The sequence below is a fragment of the Phocoena sinus genome, chromosome 8 (assembly GCF_008692025.1).
Source record: "Phocoena sinus isolate mPhoSin1 chromosome 8, mPhoSin1.pri, whole genome shotgun sequence".
Classification (NCBI taxonomy): domain Eukaryota; kingdom Metazoa; phylum Chordata; class Mammalia; order Artiodactyla; family Phocoenidae; genus Phocoena; species Phocoena sinus.
Window position 1 is genome coordinate 64,752,665 of NC_045770.1, and position 7,169 is coordinate 64,759,833.

The 7,169-nt window shown below is 49.8% G+C and overlaps 1 non-coding gene across 1 annotated transcript; it reads right to left on the minus strand.

Annotated features, from left to right (window-relative positions):
* Positions 1–2,932: 2,932 nt before the first annotated feature.
* On the minus strand, positions 2,933–3,081 carry LOC116758862. Its single transcript, XR_004351251.1, has one exon. It is a non-coding gene; the product is annotated as a small nucleolar RNA SNORA57 (small nucleolar RNA).
* Positions 3,082–7,169: the final 4,088 nt, after the last annotated feature.

Below are 7,169 nucleotides of genomic sequence, written 5' to 3' on the forward strand. Positions count from 1 at the left end.
TGGCTGTCTTAAATACTAATGCCAATCAGAAATGCCTTTTTTAGCTGGGCTGGAACCCATGGCTCGGGGTTAATGAGGGAGCCCTCTCCATCTTCTCTTGTTCCTCTCCTTGGCCCTGCATGCTTCCTCTGTGTGTCCATTCTAGTAACGCTTAGCGTGGACTGTGCTTCCCACTAGACCCTCTATTGGAGTCTTCTCTCCTTTCCTTCGGTTTCTCTTCTGTTGGTTGTGAGGGTTGCTGGGGGGTCAGTGTGCAGCAGCCCTTTCCCCAGGGAGCTGATCTCCTAGTGTACCAGTGAGGGATGCTGACATTTTAGAGTCATGTCTATCATGTATATATGTCCCAGAATATTATGGATCATCCTAGGTCAGGACAATCATCAACCAACAGGATTAACCAGAATCTAAACAGCTCTGTCAAGGTGAAGAAGGAGAAAAGCAGACTCTATTCCTCGTTCTTTTGATTTTAATTCTCCCTCCCGTGATGCAGGCAGGTTTCACCTGAGTACACTCTAGGCTGACCTTTCACAGTCCCTTTCTCAATCCAGCTACCGAAATGACATTGTTTACATCCCTGAACTTGGTCTGTAAGGTTCCTGCAGATGCAGGGTCCGTTCTGTCTAATCATTTCCTCTTCCTTGTACCTGGTTCCTATAGATGTTGCCCAAGGCCGAAATTCCCTCATCCACCTACCCAACCACCCACTCATCCGTCCAGTCACTCAGTTAATGCTTCTGCCAGTTTCTGTGCTGTGCAATGAGAACACCGTGATAAACAAGTCAGACATGGTTTCTTCCCTCAGGGACCCTTGTGCCCTGCCTCTGTCCCCTCAGCACCACTCAGGCGGAGTCACTGATGTGTCCACCTCCGGGCCTGGCCTCATTCTTGTGGGGATGGCAGAAAAAAAGCAGGGGAGCTGGATGATAAACACGTAAACAATAATTAACGCTAGCTGGCTAAGTGTTATATAGGAAATAAATGGGCCAGCAAAAGAGAACAGCAAGGAATTAGAGGGGAGACCTATTTAGAAAGGATGTTGGGGGCAGGCTTTCTGAGGAAGTGACATTTAAACTGAGATCTGAAGGATATGGTGGAGGGACAAAAATGCGCAGGCAGCAGGAAATAAAATATGCTAAGGCCCTGAGATGGGAAAGAAAATGCGTTCCAGGAATGGAAAGCAGCATGGCTGAAGTACTGCAAATGAGAACGTGGCATGAAATGAGACTAGGGAGGTGGGCAGGAGGCATATTAATGCACAGCTTTTTGGTCATGGTAAAAAAGTTAGAAAGGGAAAAGGCTTAGATAAGGGCTGATGTGATCTGATTTATATTTTTGAAAGATTACTCTAGCTGCTATGGGGACAGTAGATTGGAGAGGGCCCCGTGGAAGCGGGGAGACCAGGTAAGAACTACTGCAGTCTTTCAGCTGAGAGATCTGATGTCATGACACTGGAGACGCATTTTGGATATAGAACAGGAAGATCAGATGTGGTAGGCAAGGAAGACTCCATGTATGACTCCCATGTTTCTGGCTTGAGAAACTGTTTGAATAGTGGTGCCATTAACAGAGATATGGAGACTGCAAGCAGAGAAGTTTTGGAGTTTGAGGGGAGGAAATCCAGACTTGGGCATGTCTATTAGACATCCAAGTGGGTCAAGTAGGCAGTTGGAGAAATGAGACTGGAGCTCGGAGAAGAGGTTGGGCTGAAGTCAGTTTAATCAGCGCTATCAGCACCTGGAGAATAATGAGACAGGAGGACACTTTCTATCTGCTTCCCTGGCAGTTTTGCACGAGAGCTAAGGACTTCCATGCTGCCTTGAGGAAAGGGGTTGGGGTGTGGGTCCCAGGATGCCCTTCTCATAGGAGCAAGGGCTCTTGGGTTCCTGCAGGATCAGGACCCTGCAGGAGTAGTGATTCAGTTGGGGCAGGGAACTTTCTCTTCTCCACTGGACAAGCCTTTCCTAGGATTGCTCTAAATTCCATTGATTATTTTTTTGCTTTGCCCTGGAAACACTTTTTATGTAAGCCTTCTCAGAAAGTGACAAATCGTGGAAAAATCCTCTTGGATACGGATTCAGCAAAGGCAGAGATGGCACATCTTGCTCTGTGGTGTGGAGGCCATCCCCAAGGCTGCGCCAGAGGCCAAAGAGCTGGAAAATGGATGCAGGTGGCCAGGCTGAGTCATTGCAACTCTCCACTCCTAAGAAACCATACATAGCTTCACGTGATATGGAGGGAGGGCAGAGGGGGGGCACTCAGATGTGTCTGACAACCGAGGCAGGAAGGGGAGAATTGGACAAGGAGGAGAAATGTTATTTCTCTGGAGCAGGAGAACACAGTGTGCTTCTCCCACCAGGAGGAATTTTCCTGCCTAGGGCTCCGTTCTCTCCCATGGCTGAGCTCTCTGGGATAGAACACTGTGACTTGACCCCAGGGACCCTGCAGTGGAGGTTCCTGCTGCTATCATTCTTGACTTTATAGGACACATTTGGGGAAGCAGAGTCCTGCCTCTGTTCCCATATGCAGAGCTTCCTGAGCTACTTCTCCAGGGATGAAGTGCCTGCTTCTGCTCCTCATTTCTTTGATTTATTTCTCCCCACTTCCCCCCAACCCTGGTCTCCTTTCTTACATCTTTATTTCCAACTCTGCCTCACAACCACCTGACGCGGTTGGCCACAGCTGTAGAATGTTGATGGTGGGAACAGAAAGTGAGGAAAGAGCAGAGAAGCTTCTATGCACCTTGACCCAAGAAGGTACCTCTTCAAGATCCAAGGTTGCAATACTCAGTAATCAAGGAGAAGGCACAGGGTGCAGATGAACTTCTGGTGGGCCAAGAGAAGAGGGGCAGCTGTCTCCATGGGCACACTTGCTACAAGACCACATTTTTCTTTTTTTTTTTTCCATTTTTTTCTTTCTTTTTTTGTTTTTCCCCCTGTGTCCCGGCGCTTGAGGATAGAACCTGCGAAATGGAAGCCGCTGGTACCGAAGACATGACGCCAAGGGGGCCGGAGCCCTTTCCCTCTACCTCCGTACATTACGTGGACCGGGACCGCACGCTCGATCCCCGCCAAGAAAAGGAGGGTAAGACCACTTTTAAGGTGGCATGTTGACAGGACAGTTGTCAAGATTATAAAAAAGAGAGATTAATGGAAACAATGTGGAAAGCACAAGCATCAAAGAGGAGAGATGGTAGTCAACATGTGGCCCTGGTGGTCCTTCTTCCTCGCTATCCTCTCCCATCCCCAGGTGCTTCTCCCTAAGGTTAAAAGCTATCCCCCTCTGGGGATGAGACAATGTAGGGAGCCAAGGCAATGGCTGTTGAAAATGCAGTCACAGAGGTTTCTCTGCGGCGCCTAGTGGCCCAGGAGTGGCGGACACAGGAGCTCTAGATGCCTCCCCCTTTCTTTTTTCTCCACTCCTTATGAGTTTTATGGAGTTAGCACAGCAACCCTGGACAAACACTCCAATGGCTTCTCATCTTTCTCGGAGTAAAATCCAAAGTTCTTATCACTAACCTAAGACCCTTCGTGACTTGGTCTCCCACTGCTTCTCCTACTATGTTCTCCCTGTTCACTCTATTCCAGCCACACTGGCCTCCTTGCTGTTCCTTGACGATGCCGGCACGTTACGCCTCAGGGTCTTTACATTTGCTGTTCCCTCAGCTTGGAAAGCTTTTCTGAGACCTGTGTGGCTCACTCCCTCATTCAGGCTGCTGTTCAACTGCTACCTTAACAGAAAAGCTTTCTCCAGGCATCCTCCCTAAATCAGACACCTCCCTCAGTCACCTCTCCAGACTATCCATCCCTTACCATGCTTAATTTTTCTTCATAGCTCTTTATCATCCTGTAACATATTACATATCTTTCTGTTTGTTTCTTGTCTGTCTTTCCCTGCGTGAATGTAACTATTCACTACTGCATTCTCAAAGCCTAAAACAGCATCTGGCACATGTAGGAATTCAATAAATATTTGTTGGGTGAGTGAATGAATGACTAAATCTGATGGAAGTAGAGGTTTGGGTGACTCGCTAGCATTGACATGTAATCTGCACAGTGAATGTTTGTCACAGTTATCAACATTTTCTTCAAATTAAATCCATTTTCTAGTAATCTTGTCTCATCAGTGCAAGAGACCTCCTCAGTGTTGGGCTGAGAGCCAGGCTATTCTTGGAAAGATTTGCAGGACAGGCCAGCAGTGTGATGCTCGAGCTGGGCCCCTGGGGCCTGAGAAGAGGGCCATAGCACTCCTGGGACTTTCATGATGATGTCACACTTATTTGAATTTCCACGGAAAGAAGCCTGGGCTATGTCCCTCTCTGTGGATGAAGTGGAGGGAAGGGATGTATTAGTCAGGGTTCTCCAGAGAAACAGAACCAACAGGACACACACCACACGTGAGTTTATATATTATATATTATTTATCTATCTATCATCTATCTATCTATCATCTATATATCGAGAGGTATCAGAAAGCTGTTTGGAGCACAGACAGGAGATGGGTAAGACTGGAAAGGGGGAGTCAGTTAAGAGGAAAGAATGGGAGATGAGAGAGGTATAGATTTGAAGAAAGAGAAATTGAGGGAGTGTCAGCTGAAGACCCCTGCCTCAGTAGAGTAGATGCAGAGGCTATCTTGGAAATGCTGAGGTTGGCAAAAGGAAGTTTGGGGGGTTTGAAAGGGAGAAGATAAGGCAGCCTGTTGGCCAGAGAAAGTGGGGAGACTCCTGGGCTGAATGAGGAGCTACAGGAAGGCTCCCTGGTAGATAGAGAGTGTGACTCACAGTGGGGTCAAACTTCCCCCGTAAGTAAAGCCTCCTGCAGCCCTCATTGGCAAAGGGTGTGGGGATCAGGGAACAGGGGACCAGGAGTCAAGAGAGCCAGAGGGTGCTGGCTGACGTGCACTGGGGGACCTGGGAGAGGTCCAGAGCCTGGACGTTATCTGGGAGCTCCAGGGTAGTCTGGGCAGAAACAGGGAGATACGAGGTTGGACTGGAGGCGGCTCTCTCCAAGGGGGAGTCCACAGCCAGAGGAAGCGGCAGGGGTTCCTCATGGTGACCACGTCTTCATGTCCTTGTAGATGCTTGTCCCCGGTCTGGAACAGCCCTGCCCCTGATGTATCCTTACAGTGGCAGCCCCAGGCTCTCCTCTTTCCCTGACCGCTCAGGTGGAGACAGTCATCTCCTTCTCAGCACATCCAGCGCCTGGACTTGCTTCCTCACAGCACTTTTCAGGCTGGATTGAAGGTGACCCTATCCATCTCCTCCTCCCATTCTCCACATCCCCCAACCATGGGGCTGTGACTTCTTGAGGGGACAGGTTTAAGTCTTGCTCATTTGTGGAGCCCCTGAGCCTGGCACAGCTGGTCACAGCCCTCTGGGGTTGTTCAAATAACTATGTCCTGAAATGGGGCTCTCCTGACCATCGGTTTATGCCCAGGACCCCAAGTGAGAGTAAGCAGAGGGGCCGTGGTGGGAGGCTGGATGTCTCCTCTCCTTCACCCTTTGCTTTCCTTCTTCCCTCCCTCCTTCCCTTCCTCCCTCCCTCTCTCCCTCCTTTCCTTCCTTCCTTTTTAAACTTGAAGTATAGTTGCTTTACAATATTGTATTCGTTTCAGGTGTACAGCGTAGTGATTCAGTATTTTTACAGATAATACTCCGTTTAAAGTTATTACAAGATAATGGCTATAATTCCTGCACTGTACAATCTATCCTTGTTGCTTATCTATTTTATACATATTCCCTCTTCTTTCTTTCCTCCTTCCTAACCCCGGCTCTTCCATATTCTGTTCTGGGGAAAAGTGATAGAACGATCCAGACCGGAGAGTAGGGTCAAACATACAAGGTCCGAGCAGCCCCCAGCCCCCAGTACCCCAGCGCGTTCAAGCTCACACCTGCCTGCAGCGGGGACCGAGGCTCGTCCAGGAGGCCGAGGGAGGGCAGCGCCACGCAGAGAAGCGGCAACCCCAGCGACGGACGGCAGGGGGCGCCGCCAGGCCTGTCGCCCGGGCACGTATACCGTCGCCTCCCAGCCTCCATCCCCAGGTGATTTCAGACTGGGTTTGGAGCAGTATCCCAGACGGGGTGCTTACGGTCGCAGCCACCTGAGGGCTTGCGCTGCCACTCCCCGGCTGTGTAATCTAGCGCTGCCTACAATCTTAGTTTTCATAGCTATGAAATGGGGATAGTATAAGACCATAAAATGTGAAAATGTTCTCAAAGCGCTTTCACATCTGTCACTGTTAGAGGCTGGCTGTCCCTAAGACTTAAATTTCCCGATTTACAGTCTAATACCTTTTGCATCCATCAAACATGTTTGGCAGAGCTAAGGGTGAAAAGTTCTCCTTGGGGTGGCCTGCTGCTCTGAGGACAGTAAGTTCTCCACCAACTACTGTAAACACTGCTGGCCTGACTCCTGCCTGGGCTTTTTATTACGTGGTGCCAGTGCAGTAGAGGGGGGATTGCGGGCAGCAAAAAGGAATGAAAAGTTGCTCCCCTGACCCTTCTCAAGAGTCCTTTGTTTAGTCAACAGGTATTTATTTATTTATTTTTATTTATTTTTTTTCGGTACACGGGCCTCTCACTGCTGTGGCCTCTCCCGCTGCGGAGCACAGGCTCTGGACGCCTAGGCCCAGCGGCCATGGCTCACCGGCCCAGCCGCTCCGCGGCATGTGGCATCTTCCCAGACCGGGGCACGAACCCGTGTCCCCTACATCGGCAGGCAGACTCTCAACCACTGCGCCACCAGGGAAGACCAACAGGTATTTATCGAGCACCTATTATTTGTCAGGCTGTTTCAGGGACTGGGGATACAGTGGTAAGCCAGATAGCATGGAAGTTCCGGACCTTTATTCATCTTTGAAGTCTTGACTAATCCTGCCCTAGATTAGTTTCAGGTTTGCCTAAACCAGGGACCAGAGGCCTCTGCCCCTCCACCCTTAATCCCAGCCCCTGCCCTCTGTTAATGACAGCCTTAGAGGAGCTCTGTTCCCCGGGGCAAAATGTCAGGCTCAGCAATGCCAAGGCTTCTGAAGGCCAGAGGTGACACCTCCTCCCGCCCATCTCCCCCCAACAGCTTCCTCGGGGATTTTTACCCTCATAAAGAATGATGAGCTCTGGGCTCTGTCAGGCATAGGTTGTCCTCAGAGTCTGGCTGGCCTCAGCCAGAGCAAAGTG